At 37.3% G+C, this 22,383-nt stretch overlaps 1 pseudogene; it reads left to right on the forward strand.

Moving 5' to 3' along the window:
• The window catches only part of LOC116746554, a 150,392-nt pseudogene extending 128,426 nt beyond the window's left edge, over nucleotides 1-21,966 (forward strand).
• The last annotated feature ends 417 nt before the right edge of the window (nucleotides 21,967-22,383 follow it).

Raw genomic sequence — 22,383 nt, forward strand, 5'->3', positions numbered from 1 at the left:
CGGAGCTGGAGGAATCAGGCTCCCTGACTTCAGATTATACTACAAATCTACAGTAATCAAGACAGTATGGTACTCACACAAAAACAGATAGATCAATGGAACAGGATAGAAAGCCCAGAGATAAACCCACGTACATATGATCACCTTATCTTTGATAAAGGAGGCAGGAATGTACAGTGGAGAAAGGACAGCCTCTTCAGTAAGTGGTGCTGGGAAAACTGGACAGGTACATGTAAAAGTATGAGATTAGATCACTCCCTACCACCATACACAAAAATAAGCTCAAAATGGATTAAAGACCTATATGTAAGGCCAGACACTATCAAACTCTTAGAGGAAAATATAGGCAGAACACTCTATGACATAAATCACAGCAAGACCCTTTTTGACCCACCTCCTAGAGAAATGGAAATGGAATGCATTCTACCATGTAAAAGGTCTTGTTCTAAGAATTTCACAGGTATTAACAAATTCATTTTTCACAACAACTCGAGAAGGACTTAGTAAATTTTGTTTTTCTTTTTAAGAGCCTTCATACAGATAAAAATATATTTTAAAATGCATTCTTCCAAGCATCTGCTAAAAATGGATCAGAGTTGGCTCCTGGGTTTAAAACCCTTTGTCAGAGACGATTGTTAATGATGGTAGACCAAATTTAGCCTGTTATTACTTCATTAAACTGGTGGAAATCTTTGAAGATATTTATTACAATCCAAATTAAACAAGATAGTGCTACTTTCAGAGTTAATATCCTAGGAAAAAATGAACTTTAACTTTTAAAAAGTCTGGCTTTCTCACTTTGTTATACTGAGGAAAGAAACCTTCTATTTTCCACAATCTTCCTGTTCTCTCTACTCATTTCCCAAGTTTTTTATCCAGCATGTCAGCCATGCCCACAATAAAGTCTCTTTGGTCATTGTGGGGATCAGATTGAGGAGCTCTGTAACTTATTCAGTAAACTCTTCTCTGAATTACAGGGAGGAAAGAATGTTCATACCTCTGTACCTAAGGGACAAATTAGGATTAGACCAACCTCTACCTGTGTTTGGGGAATTTGGTAGAAAAGAGATATTGAAAAGAATTAGGGTAACTTAGATTTTGGTTTTCTTAGAGTTATCTTAAAAACAGATACTTAAAAAAAAAAGTCACAGTATGTCATAATATTAAGTTCAGTAACCCAGATCTGTATAACCCCAATGCCCAAGTCCATTCACTACATCTCTGATTTTAAAAAAAGAAATTCTTCTCATATATTGGGTTTTGTGGGGAAGAACACCTCCAAGGGTGAAAGGGAATTAACAGCTAATAAGAATAAAGAAAGTAGGATTTACTTTGGGGGCCTTATTTATAAAAACTAAGGAAAATACAAGATACATCATTGAGTCAGAGACATGGCCCGGAGCAGGAGAGAGGGCATGTGTGGAATTTTCCTTTATACAGTGAGTGGGATTAATATTTTAATTCACTCTTTTTGTATGTACAAGTCATCTCCTATAGGCATCCAAGTATTGTAATATTGAATTGCATTATTTCCCCTTTATCAAACATAGGTCCACAACATTTTTGAGGTGAGATTCAGAAATTTAGATTTTAGAAAGATACTGGTGTGCCCGTGTTCTTCAGTGTGATCTGAGCACCTTGTAAGCAGCATATTACTATTTTTGCACCAAATTACATGAGGTCACTTCAGGCAGAGGCCAGGTCAGGATTTGTCCAAAGGAGTTCAAGGCAGGACAGCTTCAGATTTGGACTCTGGAATTATGCACCCTGCAAAAGGGGACACGTTCTCATAGCACAGAATAGATTAGAGGAGTAGAAAAGGAGCATGGACTCTAGATGTCTAACTAGCAAACACCTTTCTCTGTCTAATTTGCCTACTTGAGAAGACTGGAATACAGTGAAATTCTATCTTCAATTTTGTAGGAAATTCTTGCATTATACTTACGACTACATTCAATAAAAGGAAGGGAGAAAAGAAGGAAGGGGAGAAGGAAGGAAGGGAGGGAGGTAAGGAGAATGAGAGAGAGAGAATAATTTTGAGGGGCTTGCAAATTACTGAATTAAGACTGATGTAAACAGAAAGCTGTTTAGATTCATGGAATGGACAAAGTTATACTTTGTGTCACAACAGACTCCCTATATTTAACTTTGCATAGACCAATAACTTTTAAACTCTGTTCCTTACAGCCTTAGGGGTTCTTTGAAAGTGTGGAGGGGGATATGTGTGTGTGTGTGTGTGTGTGTGTGTGTGTGTGTGTGTGTGTGTGCATGGGGTGGGGGCGGGGGGGGGGGATGATATCAGGGATTAGAATCTAGTGAGAAGGTTGGATTGCCTTTGGGCTTTTTCCTGATACTTTTATCAAGAGGGTCTAGCCTTCCCCTGTGGGCACTGATCTGAACAGTGTCAATAATATTTCTCCTTCTTTTCTCTTCTTCTCTAATGGAAAGCCACTGGCCTGATTCAAGTTTATCTAAGCCCTCTAACTACTTAAAACACCAAAAAAACAGAAAAGCTTAATTACTGGTCAGCATATATAATTACAAAAATTTAAGAAGCTCAGCTAATATCAGAATTTTAAAAAATCTTAAGAGCCCAAAAATCATCTTGATCTCATCTTCATTTCAAAAACTGAAAAACTGTCTCAGAGGAGAAGTGATTTGAATAATGACGATGAATGAGTGATTAAAAGACTTTTAAGATCTAGAATTTTCTTCAAACTTAAGCACTATATTATAGTAAAAACATCTCATGTTTCTTTTACAGTTTCTTTCATAAAAAGGAGAAGTATCCAAATCTTGGAAATAAAGCAAAAGTGGGGAGACCTGTCTTTTCGTGTTATGATCAGGAATTATTTCACAGAGCAATTCAAGGATTATTCAATTAACTAGGAGGATTAGATTAGAGCCCAGCAACATAGAAGTTATATATTAATTTGCAGATTTCTGTTTGGTAGAAAAGACAGTTGCAAAACTTTCGGTTTTGCTATCCTGTACAAACAGTTTTTTATCCAACCTAGCAATTTTATTCTAAATTTCTAATTTTTTTACAGAAACGTTAATAAATACCCATTTCTTCATATACTCTTGGCACTAGGTTTACCATCTCAATGCATAGTGAATGAGTTATTAAATACATTAATTTAACATGTGTTAATTTTATATTTACATAAGAAGTGTACCTCTTGTGCATTCTATTCCCAGGCCTGTTTACTCGGCCCTTGGAGGGAATCCCAACTGTGAAGTGGAAATGAAATGGCTGCTTTCTCTGACTCTCTCTCTTCCTAACTGTATGTGGGTTTTTTGTTTGTTTCTGTTCCTTGACTAAGTTCCAATTCTGCTTTTAGTTGGTACATAGCCCATAAGTTTTCCCCACTGGTGGCAGCAATGACTGGAAATCTGATTTTTTTGGTCTGACCATTTGGCAATACCTACTGAAGAGATGGGTGCTCATTCTAGATCTCATTAATCCTTTTCTTTGGTTGTCTATATAAAATAAGGAATTATTTATGCCCACTGGGAGAAAACAGCCTTTGAGGCCTGGAAGGGTTTTTGTGTTCTGTGCTGTAAATTTTTCTGTATCTGAGACAGTAAAACTGAGATTATGAAACTGGAAACTATGCTTCTCTATCATTAGGAAAATCTTTTAGCTCTCATTGTGTTGCATGTGGAATATTTTCCTACTCCCAGAGAATATTAATAAATTAAATTATAATGTCTCCTATGCTGAAAGAACCTGATTAATTTATAGAGATTAAGGAGCAGCTACATACATATAATATTCTTTCGTAGCTACCAGAAAATTTAGAGACATAATTTTCCTAGTTAAAAGAAAAGCCTTCTCAAAGAAATTGCTAACTCAATCCGAATTTATAGGATCAAGGTGATTCCCTGGACTAGTAAGAATAGCTTAATAATTTTGGTTTAAAAAGAAAAGCTAAATTTGTGTCCTCTGGTTTTATCAGGTTGGGCAATAATACAATTTTGTCCTTTTAAATATATAAGATTTGAGTTTAGTTCTTCATTAAGATAATAGTTAACTTGACCTTTCTTAACCTCATATTCTGTTTAATGATTAGATAATTTAATATTACTCCACATGTTTAAGATGAGACACAGAAAGATATAAAACTTTGTTCAATTTAATTAAATTATTATTCTGCCAATTTTCATATCAGCAGTCATTATGTTTTGAAAAGTATTAGCTTAAATATAATTTCCAAAATGCTTAATTTAAAAATTTGAATGAATACTTGAGTTAATTAACATAAAATTTTTGAAGATATAACACCAAAACCTTGCTATAATTGCAGAGTGACACAATTATATTATTTATGAAGTTATAAAAGGTATGTAGATAGCTTTAGGGGATTACTTCATCACTGGTATGCAGTAAGTATGACAGGCTTCTTAACTCTCTACCTCCCTGTTCTCTCTGTGAAGGACAGATATTTTGTTTAAAAGTTATAATAGGAGTAGTTGCAATTATACTAGAATATTTATGGCAAATAATATGTATTCAAGGGAATAGGATGTATTTTTGCTTTCAAAAGATAAAGTGGCTTTGTAAGGATTCAAAATATGAAACAGCATAGTGAAGGAAAAAACTTGAATGTTTATAGCAAGTTGTAGGAGGTCTGAGGAAATGGTATTTATTCTTTGATTATAATAGCTGCAAATGACAAGTGTAAAAGACAAAATGATATGTGTTATAATGTGGCTAAAATGGCTTTATTTATGAAAACATTTTGAATTCTTTGGTGCCAAATGTTACATTAAAGCAAGACTAAAATTTAGATTTTCTCTTTATTTGTTAAAATGACAAAATTAATCTGGTAATATTCATTCTGCTGTAAGAAGTAATAAAAGATCATTATTTACCATTTGGGAATCTTCCTATAGGAAATTTGATATTTTAACATGCTTGAAACAGCCCAAATTTCTCACTTTGAAGGGGATAAACTTCCTTACAATTCCAACATCTTCTGTTTAGTTTACATGCTGTCTTATAACTTTGAGCATTAGATAGCTCAGCTCCCATTCATTCTCAGCATTTACCTCCTGTCTTAATCAGGTGACTAAATATCCTCTGATAACATTTTTTATTTTTGCCTACCCAAAATTATATATAGAATTCAGAAAAATAATTTTTTAGGATTTGTTTTAGGACAAAAAAAGTATCTTTTAGATTTCTAGAGGACTCCTGGAAAAATCATAAAGATTTTCACCCTATAAAAAGTAATGCTAAAAGAAGCTAGACTTGTTTGGCATATTTTTTCACTAGCTTCACACATCTTTATGAGTTGCATGAAGACAGTTGTCAAATCTAAAAAGCTCAGCCTTCCTGGTTAATTTTACAGAGGTAAAGTACTATTGACATAAACGTTTCAGAGACTGCATATATTACCTAACAGATTGGAGACTGTCAAGGCCATGATATGTTCATGCCCTCAGGTGAAACATTGATGAAATCTTTATAAAATAATGAAATACTGCACACTAACGCAGAACTTTACTCTCCTCTATTGTCATATTCTTGTTACTGTAGTAAACTAACCACAGCCACGTAGTCTCATCTCTAGGTGGTTTTTGCTTCCCTCTAACACTTGTTTGAACGTTCTGCCACAAAATAGTGACCATACTAGTTATTTCTAACCTTTGTTATTTCAAGGGCTTCTCTTTTTGGTTCAGAAGCAGATGACTTTATGAAAGCAGAGGACTGAAAGTATTCACGAGGGAAGTTATGTGTGGACAGCAATTGTTTAGAATAGTGATGTGGTTTCAATGTTTTCTTCTCTGATGGATATATGACACAGCCCTTTCCTTCTTTTCCTAATTTACCTCTGATCCTAAATTTAGTAGACTGTGTGTTATAAGAACTGAAGTGCATTATTTAAATGGTATCTGATTTTCAGTATTCTTTGAGAATTCAAAACAATATTTTTTACAGCATCTCCTTACTTTTAATGGCAATATATTATTTGCATAGTATCATAAAGAACGTGTCCTTTTTTTCCTGGGATTTAACTGGACATCCAAGGCTACACATCTCCTTTATCAGATATGAAAGCTCACCATTAACAGACGATGATTGCACTTTAAATGCTGATCCAATGCCTACCAGGTCCTTCTAGGAAGGACCTGTTCTATGGTTCCAGCCTCAAAGGGATGAGGAAGTCACTTCTAGAAAGCCATGAATTCTTAGTATACTTGAGAACCTTGAGGAGGGAAGGCTTGACCCGCAAGTTTGACAACCTATTTCTATACCCAAGTAAATAATCAAGGCCTACCATAGTAAGACCATTTTTTTTTTTTGACCAAGAGTAATGTTTTGATATTTTGATGATCAAAATAAGGAACTGGCAAGAGGAACTTAGTTACAAATTAGTATTAACTAAAATAATTTTGTGATAGAAGACTTTTAAGGAAAATTAACCAAAACTCTGATATGAGACATGTATTTTCAGTGTTATATTGGGGTAATACTTAACAGAGCAACCGAAGGATTACTTAATTCTTCTTTGACTTTACTATGTACTATTTGATTCCATACTACATACTAAGAAGTTACTGATATATGTAGTGTGCAGATTTCTCACTCTAGGAAAAGACAACGCCTGAGGTTCCACTCTTAGGAAAAGACAACGCCTGAGGTTATCACCCTGGGGGATATTGATCAGTTTTTTTCACAACTGATAGCAGTTGGTTGACATTCAGAAAAGTTGCCCTGAATACATTTCAACATACATATTATTGAGAGTTACTGCATTATATCAACTTTCCATTCCCTTTTTCCTAACGAAGTTTAGCATTTATATTCAGTCACCACAGACACAGTGCAATTGGGAAGGGTTTTTTTTTCTTGTGTGTGTGTGGTAAAATATACATAAAATTTACCATTTTAAGTTGACAATTCAGTGGCATTAAGTACATTCACAATATTGTACAACGATCATCCTTATCCATTTTCAGAACTCTTCCGTCATCCCAAACAGGAACTCTGTTCCCATTAAACAATAATATACTATTCCCCACAGATCCTGAGAACATCTATTCTAATTTCTATCTCTATGATTTTGCCTATTCTAAGTATATCATATTACTTTGTTCTCTTGTGTCTGGGTAATTTCACTGAGCATGTTTTCAAGTTTCATCCATGTTGTAGCACGTATCAGAATATCATTCCTTTATAAGGTGGAATTCTATTCTATTATATGGATAAACATTTTGTTTATATATATATCTAGGCATGAAATTGCTGAATCATACAGTAATTCTACATTAAACTATTTTAGGGACCACCAAACTGTTTTCTATACCAGGCATACCATTTCAAATTCCTGTAAGCAATGCACAAGTGTTCCAATTACACCACATCCTCCACCAACACTAGTTATTTTCTGGGTTATTGTTTATTTTTCCTTGTTTTTTGTTTTTTTGGATAAGGGCTACTGTGAAGGGTGTGAAGTTGTATCTCTCTGTTTTGATTTGCATTTCTCTAAGGGCTAGTGACATTGAGCATCTTCTCATGCACTTATTGGCCATTTGTGTATTTCTTTGGAGAAATGTCTATTCAAGTCCTTTACCAATTTTTTAATTGAGTTGTTTCTTGTGCTGCGTTGTAAGGGTTCTTTACATAGTCTAGATATAATCATATATATATATATATTTTTATATATATATGATTTGCAAATATTTTTTCCCCTTCTGTGAGTTGTCTTTTCATTCTCTTGACAGTGTCCTTTGACGCACGAAAGATTTTAATCTTGATGAAGTGCAATTTATCTATTTTTTCCTTTGTTCCCTGTGTCTTTAGTGTCATATCCAAAAAATCATTGTCAAATCCAAGATTAGGAAGATTTTTCTTCTATGTTTTCTTCTAAAGGTGTTATAGTTTTAGCTTTCAAATTTAAGCCTTTGACGCATTTTGAATTATTTTTTGTGTATGGTGTAAGGTAACAACAGTCTGACTTTGTTCTTCACATGTGGATGCCTGTTTTCACAGCACCAGTTTTTTGAAAGATAGTAACTAGTTTTGACTCTAATCTAGCTATCTTATTCTAAAATTCTTGTCTTTGAAAAAAAAGTCTGCAGAATTTTTCTAACCAGTTTTCCCATCTCACTTGTTCCTTTATGAATGGGTAAAACTAATTTTGACATTGGTTCATGTATTTGTATGAGCGTTCTATTATTAAGATTTTGGAAAATTATACTTGAGCTGTATAAATATTCACATTCTATTAACTGCAGAATGCCCTAATTTCTTCTCATGTTATAAAGAGGATTTATGGGATTTGAACTATCACACAGCGCTGTTACGATCAGATGACCACTGTCCATTGGTAGGTTGGGGCAGTAGACAGATTTTAAAAAACAAACAACAAAATAATCATTACTGACAGAGAATGTGTGTCCATTCCTTCTTCACTCTTCTCTCAAGGTACATAACTATGCCCACTTTTTAATTCTGAGTTTATCTCTACTATGAAAGATAACTTGACTGATCTCAAGGAGGTTTAAAAGCAAAAATAGTGCAATGTGAAATACCCAATTATGTCTCTGTAGGTGTTTTGTGGTGGTATTTACAGTAGGGTTTCATGAAATGATTTAAAGCTTTCAGATCATGAGAAGAGCTTAGAATCACTCTTTGTGAACAGTGGAAACAAATCAGAATTAACCAGAGAGATATTGAGATATCGTCTTGATTTCTAAAATATATTTCTGCGAGCAAAGCACTGGGCAAAGTAATCTCTGCTCTCAAGGAAAAGGCTTAGTGTGGACACCTATAAAATCCCCAGCTGTAATAAACTGCAGACATCCAACAAAAAGAACAGCATCATAAGTAGAGCGACATTCATTTCCTTGGGGCAGATCAGCAAATGAGGGAAAAAAAAACAAAAAGAAAACAAAAAAAGAACCCCACAAGTCTAGGCATGAGTAAATGTCTCCCTTAAAAATACGTTTTCCATTTAAATGAAGGCATACTTTTTAAGGAACAGAGATATATAAAGAATAGAACTACTGATTGATATAAGGGGGACAGTAAACATAACACAAAAGCAAATAAAGAGACTAAAACATCAAATTTGCAGGTAGTTATACGCAGCTATTTCATCTGGTAGTTAGAAAAGACAGATCCATGGTAAAAGGAGTAACTTCTGCCTCTTTGGAAAAGTGAACTCATGACATGCTGATTGCCAATAATTTTGAAGATGATTTTGGTGCACTTTAAATGTTTGAGTATTGTAAGGCACTTGTTTGTATAAAAAGTTGTTAATCATCTTGCTTGGTATGGGTTTTTTAACTAAGAGTTAAAGGTCACACTTTTGAGTAATATATTTATTGATTAAAACCATATTGTAAATTGATTTGCTCTCCTCTCCTTCAACCCAAACTCTAGCTCCAAATATAGTACATGGGACTGGGAGTAAATTAAGTGAAAATAGAAATGCTTATCAGTAACTAAAGAAAAAAGAATACTAACTTACACCTTTTTAAAAAGCAGAATATTATGTTTCTGCCTAAGATGCACACTGAACTGTTATTTAAATAGCCTTTAATTTTATTATTTTACTCCTTCTTTCCTAAGATTCCACATAGAAATCACATGCAGAAATCCAAACTAAAAAGAACACCATTTACTTACATTACTGACGTCTTTTAAAAATTTAGAGAGATTTAGGTATTTACTTCACCCAAAATAAATGCCTAGAGACCTATATGCTCCACAGGAAATAAGCTGAATTCATGTTTACATCAAATACTTGTCAAAACCCTAAACTTGAACCCATTTAACAACACAACTGGTGGTTAACATTTTCTTTTGCATGTCTTTTTGCCTTCTATTGCTATTTTCTTAGCCAGACATGCCTGTATTTTAAAAAGATCAAAGGCTTAACCAAAATAAAGAAAAACTGCATGATTTCACTCTGAGATTCAGTCAAGGCACGGTAAAGGCAGATAACTTAGAGCCGGCTTTGATCTTATCAATGTTTATCTGAACTGAAAGGAATACTGGCACACTCAGGATCTTTCCTAGTGATTAAAGAATGGTGCCATTTCAATTTAAAATTCACCTAAGGAATTGCTGCACGAAAGGGCTGCATTTTTCAAGCATCATTTTGCTCCTTTGTTGTTTCAGTTGCACAGTATGTTATGTGTAAGGTCAATATGAGGTAAAACAAGAAGCAAAGTTTATAAATGTGCTCATTTTGTCCCAAAGCCAAGGGAAAAAATGGCAATCTTGGGATTAAAATTGTGCATTGTATTAATTTCCTCTGTTTTTAGTTATAGCATTAGCAAGGATTTTTTTTTTCTTCCTCTGGCTTTCAGGGGAATTGGGTTTTGTTTTTTTTACATTTGATGTACCATTTAAAGTGTTATTCAGAACTAGCATTAGAATTTCATGGTACTTTCCATTACTTTGTTTTGAAAAATGTTATGGTCAAAATTAAATTCAGTTTTCTTTTAGAAATTAGAATATATCAAGGCAAAGACATTTCTAAAGGAAAATACTTGAAAAGGATAATTGAGAGGTGAATTCACCAATAAGATTAATTCAATTCAAAGTTAACTTACAAATATGTGCACAGTACTCTGTGAAACAGCAGGGAATATCAACATTAAAAAGACAATATTGGGGAGGAGCTTCAAGATGGCGGAATAACAAGACGTGGAGATCACCTTCCTCCCCACAAATACATCTACATGTAGAACAACTCCTACAGAACACCAACTGAACGCTGGCAGAAGAACTCAGACCTCCAAAAAGGCAAGAAACTCCCCACGTACATGGGTAGGGCAAAAGAAAAAAGAAAAAACAGAGACAAAAGAATAGGGACAGGACCTGCACCAGTGGGAAGGAGCTATGAAGGAGGAAAGGTTTCCACATACTAGAAGCCCCTTCGCAGGCGGAGACTGCGGGTGGCGGAGGAGAGCACAGCAACAGGGGTGCAGAGGGCAAAGCAGAGAGATTCCCGCACAGAGGGTCGGTGCCGACAGGCACTCACCAGCCCGAGAGGCTTGTCCGCTCACCCGCCGGGGCAGGCGGGGCTGGGAGCTGAGGCTCGGGCTTCGGTCGGAGCGCAGGGAGAGGACTGGGGTTGGCGGCGTGGGCACAGCCTGCAGGAAGCTAGTGAACCATGGCTACCCGGGAGGGAGTCCGGGGAAAAGTTTGGACCTGCCGAAGAGGCAAAAGACCATTGTTTCAGGGTGTGTGAGGAGAGGGGATTATGAACACCGCCTAAACGAGCTCCAGAGACGGGCGCGAGCCACGGCTAACAGCACGGACCCCAGAGACAGGCATGAGACGCTAAGGCTGCTGCTGCCGCCACCAAGAAGCTTGTGTGCGAGCACAGGTCAGTGTCCACACCTCCCCTCCCGGTAGTCTGTGCAGCCCGCCACTGCCAGGGTCCCGGGATCCAGGGACAACTTCCCCGGGAGAACGCACGGCGCGCCTCAGGCTGGTGCAACGTCACGCTGGCCTCTGCCTCCGCAGGCTCGCCCCGCATCTGTACCCCTACCTCCCCCCCCAGCCTGAGTGAGCCAGAGCCCCCAAATCAGCAGCTCCTTTAACCCCATCCTGTCTGGATGGGGAATAGATGCCCTCAGGTGACCTACACACAGAGGCAGGGCCAAATCCAAAGCTGACTCCCAGGTGCTGTGCAAACAAAGAAAAGAAAGGGAAATCTCTCCCAGCAGCCTTAGGGGCAGCGGATTAAATCTCCACAATCAACCTGATGTACATGCATCTGTGGAATACCTGAATAGACAACAAATCATCCAAATTGAGGCAGTGGACTTTGGGAGCAACAATATTTATAAATATTTTTCCCTTTTGCTCTTTTTGTGAGTGTGTATGTGTATGCTACTGTGTGTGATTTCGTCTATGTAGCTTTGCTTTCACCATTGGCCCTAGGGTTCTGTCTGTCAGGGGTTTTTTTGTTTGATTTTGTTTCAGTATAGATTTTAGTAATTGTTAGTCATTGGTGGACTTGTTTTTTGGTTTGGTAGCACTCTTCTTTCTTTTTTTTTTTTTTTGATTACTTAAAATTTTTTAAATTTTAATAATTATTTTTTATTTAATAACTTTCCTTTCTTTTCTTTTCTCCCTTCCTTCCTTCCTTCCTCCCTCCTTCCCTCCCTCTCTCTCTCTCTCACTCTCTCTTTCCTTCCTTCCTTCTTTCTTTCTTTCTTTCTTTCTCCCTTTTATTCTGAGACATGGAGATGACAGGGCCATGGTGCTCTGGTTGGGCATCAGGCATGTGCCTCTGATGTGGGAGAGCCGAGTTCAGGATATTGCTCCACAAGACAACTCCCAGCATCATGTAATATCAAACGGCAAAAATCTCCCAGAGATCTCCATCTCATGGCCAAGACCCAGCTCCACTCAACGACCAGCAACCTACAGTGCCGGACACCCTATGCCAAACAACTAGCAAGACAGGAACACAACCACACCCATTAGAAGAGAGGCTGCCTAAAATCATAATAAGTCCACAGACACCCCAAAACACACCACCAGACGTGGACCTGCCCACCAGAAAGACAAGATCCAGCCTCATCCACCTAACACAGGCACTAGTCCCCTCCACCAGGAAGCCTACACAACCCACTAAACCAACCTTACCCACTGGGGGCAGACACCAAAAACAACGGGAACTATGAACCTGTAGCCTACAAAAAGGAGACCCCAAACACAGTAAGTTAAGCAAAATGAGAAAACAGAGAAAGACATAGCAGATGAAGGAGAAGGTAAAAACCAACCAGACCAAGCAAATGAAAAGGAAATAGGCAGTCTACCTGAAAAAGAATTCAGAATAACGATAGTAAAGATATCCAAAATCTTGGAAATAGAATGGAGAAAAAACAAGAAACCTTTAACAGAGACCCAGAAGAACTAAAGAGCAAACAAACAATGATGAACAACACAATAAATGAAATTAAAAATTCTCCAGAAGGAATCAGTAGCAGAATAACTGAGGCAGAAGAACAGATAAGTGACCTGGAAGACAAAAAACTGGAAATAACTACCACAGAGCAGAATAAAGAAAAAAGAATGAAAAGAATTGAGGACAGCCTCAGAGACCTCTGGGACAACATTAAACGCACCAACATTCGAATTATAGGAGTCTCAGAAGAAAAAGAGAAAAAGAAAGGGACTGAGAAAATATTTGAAGAGATCATAGTTGAAAACTTCCCTAATATGGAAAAGGAAATAGTTAACCAAGTCCAGGAAGCACAGAGAGTCCCATACGGGAAAAATCCAAGGAGAAACAGGCCAAGACACATATTAATCAAACTATCAAAAATTAAATACAAAGAAAAAATATTAAAAGCAGCTAGGGAAAAACAACAAATAACATACAAGGGAATCCCCATAAGGTTAACAGCTGATCTTTCAGCAGAAACTCTGCAAGCCAGAAGGCAGTGGCAGGACATATTTAAAGTGATGAAAGGGAAAAACCTACAACCAAGATTACTCTACCCAGCAAGGATCTCATTCAGATTTAACAGAGAAATTAAAACTTTTACAGACAAGCAAAAGCTAAGAGAATTCAGCACCACCAAACCAGCTTTACAACAAATGCTAAGGAACTTCTCTAGGCAGGAAACACAAGACAAGGAAAAGACCTACAAAAACAAACTCAAACCTTAAGAAAATGGTAATAGGAACATACATATCAATAACTACCTTAAATGTAAATGGATTAAATGCTCCAACCAAAAGACATAGACTGGCTGAATGGATAGAAAAACAAGACCTGTATATATGCTGTTTACAAGAGTCCCTCTTCAGACTTAGGGACACATACAGACTGAAAGTGAGGGGATCAAAAAGATATTCCATGAAAATGGAAATCAAAGGAAAGCTTGATTGCAATTCCCATATCAGACAAAATAGACTTTAAAATAAAGACTATTACTAGAGACAAAGAAGGACACTACATAATGATCAAGGGATCGATCCAAGAAGAAGATATAACAATTGTAAATATCTATGCACCCAACATGGGAGCACCGCAATACATAAGGCAAATACTAACAGCCATAAAAGGGGAAATCGATAGTAACACAATCATAGTAGGGGACTTTAACACCCCACTTTCACCAATGGACAGATCATCCAAAATGAAAATAAATAAGGAAACACAAGCTTTAAATGATACATTAAACACGATGGACTTAATTGATATCTATAGGATATTCCCTCTAAAAACAACAGAATACACGTTTTTCTCAAGTGTTCATGGAACATTCTCCAGGATAGATCATATCTTGGGTCACAAATCAAGCCTCAGTAAATTTAAGAAAATTGAAATCTTATCAAGTATCTTTTCCGACCACAGTGCTATCAGACTAGATATCAATTACAGGAAAAAAATCTGTAAAAAATACAAACACATGGAGGCTAAACAATACAATACTTAATAACCAAGAGATCACTAAAGAAATCAAAGGAAATCAAAAATTACCTAGAAACAAGTGACAATTACATCATAATGACCCACAACCTATGGGATGCCACAAAAGCAGTCCGAAGAGGGAAGTTTACAGCTATACAAGCCTACCTCAAGAAACCAGAAACATCTCTAATAAACAACCTAAACTTACACCTAAAGCAATTAGAGAAAGAAGAACAAAAAAACCCTGAAGTTAGCAGAAAGAAAGAAATCATAAAGATAAGATCAGAAATAAATGAAAAAGAAATGAAGGAAATGATAGCAAAGATCAATAAAACTAAAAGCTGGTTCTTTGAGAAGATAAACAAAATTGATAAACCATTAGCCAGACTAATCAAGAAAAAAAGAAGACTCAAATCAATAGAATTAGAAATGAAAAAGGAGAAGTAACAACTGACACTGCAGAAATACAAAGGATCATGAGAGATTACTACAAGCAACTATATACCAATAAAATGGACAACATGGAAGAAATGGACAAATTCTTAGAAAAGCACAACCTTCCAAGACTGAACCAGAAAGAAATAGAAAATATAAACAGACCAGTCACAAGCCCTGAAATTGAAATTGTGATTAAAAATCTTCCAAGAAATGAAAGCTCAGGACCAGATAGCTTCACAGGTGAATTCTATCAAACATTTAGAGAAGTGCTAACACCAATCCTTCTCAACCTCTTCCAAAATATAGCAGAGGGAGGAGTACTCCCAAACTCAATCTATGAGGCCACCAGCACCCTGATACCAAAACCAGACAAAGATGTCACAAAGAAAGAATACTACAGGCCATTATCACTGATGAACATAGATGCAAAAATCCTCAACAAAATACTAGCAAACAGAATCCAACAGCACATTAAAAGGATCATACACCATGATCAAGTGGGGTTTATCCCAGGAATGCAAGGATTCTTCAAAATACGCAAATCAATCAATGTGATACACCATATTTACAAATTGAAGGATAAAAATCATATGATCATCTCAATAGATGCAGAAAAAGCATTCGACAAAATTCAACATCCATTTATGATTAAAAACCCGCCAGAAAGTAGGCATAGAGGGAACTTTCCTCAACATAATAAAGCCCACATATGACAAACCCACAGCCAACATTGTCCTCAATGGTGAAAAACTGAAACCATTTCCAGTAAGATCAGGAACAAGACAAGGTTGCCCACTCTCACCTCTATTATTCAACATTGTTTTGGAAGTTTTAGCCTCAGCAATCAAATTAGAAAAAGAAATAAAAGGAATCCAAATTGGAAAAGAAGAAGTAAAACTCTCAGTATTTGCAGATGACATGATAGTATACATACAGAATCCTCAAGATGCTACCAGGCAACTACTAGAGCTAATCAATGAATTTGGTAAAGTAGCAGGATACAAAATTAATGCACAGAAATCTCTGGCATTCCTATACACTAATGATGAAAAATCTGAAAGTGAAATTAAGGAAACACTCCCATTTACCACTGCAACAAAAAGAATAAAATAACTAGGAATAAAGCTACCTAAGGAGACAAAAGACCTGTATGCAGAAAACTATAAGACACTGATGAAAGAAATTAAAGATGATACAAACAGATGGAGAGACATACCATGTTCTTGGATTGGAAGAATCAACACTGTGAAAATGACTATACTACCCAATGCAATCTACAGATTCAGTGCAATCCCTATCAAACTACCACTGGCATTTTTCACAGAACTAGAACAAAAAATTTCACAATTTGTATGGAAACACAAAAGACTCCGAATAGCCAAAGCAACCTTGAGAAAGAAAAATGTAGCTGGAAGAATGAGGCTCCCGATTTCAGACTATACTACAAAGCTACAGTAATCAAGACAGTATGGTACTGGCACAAAAACAGAAATATAGATCAATGGAGCAGGATACAAAGTCCAGAGATAAACCCACACACATATGGTCACCTTATTTTTGATAAAGGAGGCAAGAATACACAATGTAGAAAAGATAGCCTGTTCAATAAGCGGTGCTGGGAAAACTGGACAGCTACATGTAAAAGAATGAAATTAGAACACTCCCGAATACCATACACAAAAATAAACTCAAAATGGATTAAAGACCTAAATGTTAAGGCCAGACACTATCAAACTCTTAGAGGAAAACATAGGCAGAACACTCTATGACAAAAATCACAGCAAGATCCTTTTTGACCTACCCTCCTACAGAAATGGAAATAAAAATAAACAAATGGGACCTAATGAAACTTAAAAGCTTTTGCACAGCAAAGGAAACCATAAACAAGATGAAAAGACAACCCTCAGAATGGGAGAAAATATCTGCAAATGAAGCAACTGACAAAGGGTTTATCTTCAAAATTTACAAGCAGCTCATGCAGGTCAACATCAAAAAAAAAAAAACCACCCAATCCAGAAATGGGCAGAAGACCTAAATAGACATTTCGCCAAAGAAGATATACAGATTGTCAAGAAACAAATGAAAGTATGCTCAACATCACTAATCATTCGAGAAATGCAAATCAAAACTACAATGAGGTATCACCTCACACCGGTCAGAATGGCCATCATCAAAAAATATACAAACAGTAAATGCTGGAGAGGGTGTGGAGAAAAGGGAACCCTCCTGCACTGTTAGTGGGAATGTAAATGGATACAGCCCCTATGGAGAACAGTATGGAGGTGCCTTAAAAAACTAAAAATAGAACTACCATATGTCCCAGCAATCCCACTACTGGGCATATACCCTGAGAAAACCATAATTCAAAAAGAGTCATGTACCACAACTTTCATTGCAACTCTATTTACAATAGCCAGTACATGGAAGCAACCTAAGTGTCCATCGACAGATGAAAGGATAAAGAAGATTTGGCACATATATACAATGGAATATTACTGAGCCACAAAAAGAAATGAAATTGATTTATATGTAGTGAGGTGGATGGACCTAGTCTGTCATACGAGTAAAGTCAGAAAAGGAAAAAAAAATACCGTCTGCTAACACATATATATGGAATCTAAAGAAAAAAAAAGGTCACAAAGAACCTAGAGGAAAGACGGGAATAAAGACGCAGACCTACTAGAGAATGGACTGAGGACATGGGGAGGGGAAGGGTAAGCTGGGACAAAGTGAGAGAGTGGCACAGACATATATACACTACCAAATGTAAAATAGATAGCTAGTGGGAAGCAGCCACGTAGCACAAGGAGATCAGCTCAGTGCTTTGTGACCACCTATAGGGGTGGGATAGGGAGGGTGAGATGGAAGGAGACACGAGAGTCAAGAGATATGGGGATATATGTATATGTACAGCTGATTCACTTTGTTGTAAAGAAGAAACTAACACACCATTGTAAAGCAATTATACTCCAATAAAGATGGTAAAAAAAAAAGACAATACTCTTTTGTAATAGTTGAGAGAGAAGTCATTAACTAACCGCCCCCCTCCCAAAAAAAAAAAAAGAAAAAGAAAAAGCAGAGCAAGGTGAATACTAGATCACTCCACACAAGGTGAGTGCTAGATTACTACATATACAGCAAAGGCTGTGTGATCACGGGAGATGCTACTTAATTTCAAAAGTGTTTAAAGACATGTTCATGGAAGGCATAACACTGAATTTTCTGAGCTAAGTTTCAGGTCGGGATAGGCAATTCCATGTGGTCAGATGGTTTAAATAAATAAAAGTTAAAAAGTATGGCTATGCTCATGAAACAATGAATTCCATGTGACTGTGACACTGAGAACTGGTGTGAACATGGAAGAGAAGACTGGGGGTGAAGGAAAGGCATGTGCATGTGGACTGGTAATTGGTATCTACAATGTGCCAACCATCATAATTTTCCTTCTAAGCCATGAAGAGACTGTAGAGATTTCTGAGTAGACAAGAGACATAATCAGATATTTATGTTTCAGAAAAGTTAATTACAGCAAAATGTAGGAAATATTGGAAGAAATAAAGATTGTATGGTGAACTTAGAAATAAAAATTTTTTTATTGAAGTATGGTTGATTTACAATAATGCTTTAGTTTCAGGTGTACAGCATAATGATTGTTTTTCATTTTTTTGCAGATTATATTCCATTATATGTTAGTACAAGATGTTGGGTATAATTCCCTGTGCTATACAGTAAATCCTTATTGCTTATCTATTTTATGCATAGTAGTTTGTATCTGTTAATCCCAAACTTCTAATTTGTCCCTCCCCCCTCATTCCTTTCCCCTTTGGTAATCATAAGTTTGTTTTCTATGTCTGTGAGTCTGTTTCTGTTTTGTATATAGGTTCATTTGTATTATATTTTAGATTCCATATATAAGTGATGTCAAACAGTATTTGTTTTTCTCTGTATGACTTGTTTCACTCAGCATAATATTCTCTAGGTCCATCCATGTTGCTGCAAATGGCAATATTTCATTCTTATTTATGGATGAGTAATGTTCCATTGTGTGTATATACACACACAATCTTCTTAAGACCATTGTCTGTTGGAGTGCACTTGGGTTGCTTCCATGTCTTCATTATTGTAAACAATGCTGCTATGAACACTGGGGTCCATGTATCTTTCGAAACTAGAGTTTTCATAGTTTCAGGATATACACCAAGGAGTGATATTGCTGGATCACATGGTAGCTCTATTTTTAATTTTTTAAGGAACCACCATACTGTTTTCCATAGTGGCTGAACCAATTTACATTCCCACCAGCAGGGTAGGAGGGTTCCCTTTTCTCCACACCCTCCCCTGCATTTATTATTTGTAGACTTTTTGATGATAGCCATTCTGACTGGTGGAGGTGATACCTCATTGCTGCTCTGAACCATTTAGTACAGGTAATTTTTATTTATTTACTTAGAGCATACGCACTAGTTTTTCTTGAATATGTTTAGTTATAATATCTGTCAAGCAGTTTTTTTTTTTTTTTTTTTTTTTTTTTTTGTGGTACGCAGGCCTCTCACTGTTGTGGCCTCTCCCGTTGCGGAGCACAGGCTGCAGATGCACAGGCTCAGCGGCCATGGCTCACGGGCTCAGCCGCTCTGCAGCATGTGGGATCTTCCCAGACCGGGGCACAAACCCGTGTCCCCTGCATCGGCAGGCGGACTCTCAACCACTGCGCCACCAGGGAAGCCCTGTCAAGCAGTTTTTGAATGAGCGTGTAGCAGTCTGCATTACCACAACTAGTATATGAGAGTTTGGTTGCTCCATATTCTTGACAACACGTAGTTTTGTCCATCTTTCTAATTTTAGCCATTCTAATGGATAGTCATGTCTCAGTGTGGTTTTAATTTTAATTTTCCTTTACGTTACATTGATTTTCTTATAGTTTACATGTTATTATCCATCATTTAACTTTCGATCTATATATGTTCTTAAGTGAGTCTCTTATAAAAAGTAAAAGAGACTTATACTCAACTTACACTCACAGGAGTTCTCAGCTCGCAGCTGCACAACCTGGAGGAGTGGCTGCGCCTGGGCCTGGCCTAGTGCGAGCAGAGCAAGAAACGCCTCACCAAGCAGGCCAGTGAGATCAAGTTACTCAAGGAAGAGCGTAAACGCAGGAAAAAGTTGATTTCCACCCAGCAGCTGATGATTGAGGCCAAAGCCAGGTATTACCAGTGCCGTTTTTGTGACAAGGTCTTTATGAACCAAGCGTTTCTACAAAGTCGTATTCAGTGCTGCCACCCTGAAGATTCCCATCTTGCAGAGTATAAGACAAGGGTACAGACTGACAAGCTCCAGAATGAGACCACCATGTTGAAGGAGCTCACCAAGTGTCAGCTAGAGGCTGCACAGCATGGCCATGCAGTCAGATTCTCTAAGGAATATGAAATGTAGAAAACAAAAGAGGAAGAATTTCTGAAGTTATTCGATAGATGGAAAGAAGAAAAGGAGAAACTAGTTGATGAAATGGAAGAAGTCAAGGAAATGTTTATGATGGAGTTTAAAGAACTAACTTCTAAGAATTCAGCATCAGAATAGCAATTGTCAGAAGTCCAGAAGTCCAACATGCAGATCAAGTCAGGCACAGGCACGTTAAAAGATGCAAATGAGTTGAAAGAAGAACGTCCTCAGCAACCCCAGGATTTCCAAAATGTGATGCAACTTCTTGATAGTCAGGAAAGCAAGTGGACAGCTTGAGCTCAGGCTCTTCATCAAGAACACAAGAAAGAGAAGAGCCTGCTCCTGTCACATATAGAGAAACTTCGAAGCCTAATGATAGATGATCTAAACGCAAGTAATGTATTCTACAAGAAAAGGATAGAAGAGCTAGGGCAGAGGCTCCAGGAGCAGAAAGAGCTGATCATCACTCAGAGACAAAAGATTAAAGAGTTTACCAGTAAACCATTAAACAGTGTCAGTGAAGCCAGAGGGAATCCTTTAACCTGGCAAACTTTTGAATCTAAGCCAACTATCCCAACCGTACCTATGAATACCCCAGCACCACAGACTTCGGACGCTAAGTCAAGTCTAACAATGGCACATGAACAGGCATTCTCATTGCACATACTGGAACCAATAGAAGAACTTTCAGAAGAAGAAAAAGGAAAGGAAAATGAACAGAAATTAAATAACAAGATACATTTAAGGAAAACTGAAGAATAACCCTTCCCTCACTAAGGAAATAAGAACAGTCTTGGAGAAGAGTTTGGTGGAGTTACTGGAAACCTTGCGGATTAATGCAGATATACGTGGTATTCCAAGTGACCACTTGAATAGAGTGCTAAGAACCATAGTATCAGCAAGACATGAGCGGGAATGACAAGTACCTAACATTCAGCCAATTCGTGAATTCCTTGAACGTCAGGTCAGCCGTAAAATGGAGCAGAGAACACTACTGTCCACAGACAGGTACAGTGCTTCTCGAATGGACACCCTTTCACCTGGAGAAATACCCAAAGCAATACATCTTCCTCCCAAAAGCAGACAGTTGGTTAGACAAAGACCTGTTTTTACTGATAGGACACCTGTTCCAAAAGTTAAGAAATATATCACAGAAGATCATTTTCCCAGAAAGTCTTCAACTACTGCGACCCCTCCCTTCAGTTCAGAGGAAGAGCTGGACGATGAGGACCTCAGCCAGGCCTATGCCTCGCCAGACTTACTTCCTGTGCTGTCATCTAAAAGCAACAAGAGTAGCTTTGGAAGGAGCACTGTCAAAAGTGACACTGACTGGACTGAGGGAGGTGAACTTAAGGACTCTGATATTTCTCCCAAGCCCACAGGAACCTCCATTAAAACATTAACTGGAAAAGTTGAAAACACAGTTTCAAATCACAGAAATGTGAATAAGCCAGTTGGTGGGCTTAATGTTGCAGAGGCGTTCATCAAAAAAGAACAAAAAGATCTAAAGTGTGCAGATGTGGACGATGATGACTGGGACATATCATCCTTAGAGGAAGAGAAATCTTTGGGGAGAAGAATTGGAAGAGAACAGAAGGAACCTCCACCTGTGAAGAATGGGTCAAATTCTACTTAAGTGCCAAGTGCCTGGGGTGCAACTAACCTGAAAGGGCCAAAGGGAGAAGGACCTCAGGATGAATCCAGCACACTGAAAAGCAGCTTAGTAACCAAGACTGATTGGAGTGACTCTTCAAATGTGTAACTGTCACCCCACGCTTCAGGAGGCCCTTCCAGACGCCAGCAGTACTGCAGTAGCGCAGTATTTCAGTACTGCCTACACGACTCTAATGCTCCTGCTTGGCAGTATCTCCTACAACAACAAGGAAGCTGACTCTCAAAGAACAAGAGTCCCTTTTGTGGCACCTAATGCAGCTATTAAAAAACAAATTGTCAACAGTATTTTAAAGGATATAAAGGTGTTTAAGACTGCTGCTGCTTAAAAATAATGTGTCACTGAAGTCACAAAAAGCTTTTCTTCAGAACGGTACTCTAGTGTTTAAGTGTATTTTTTTCAACTAATTTTTAAGTGAATTTTTTTTAAACTTAG

This window comes from Phocoena sinus, chromosome 2, assembly GCF_008692025.1.
Source record: "Phocoena sinus isolate mPhoSin1 chromosome 2, mPhoSin1.pri, whole genome shotgun sequence".
NCBI lineage: Eukaryota > Metazoa > Chordata > Mammalia > Artiodactyla > Phocoenidae > Phocoena > Phocoena sinus.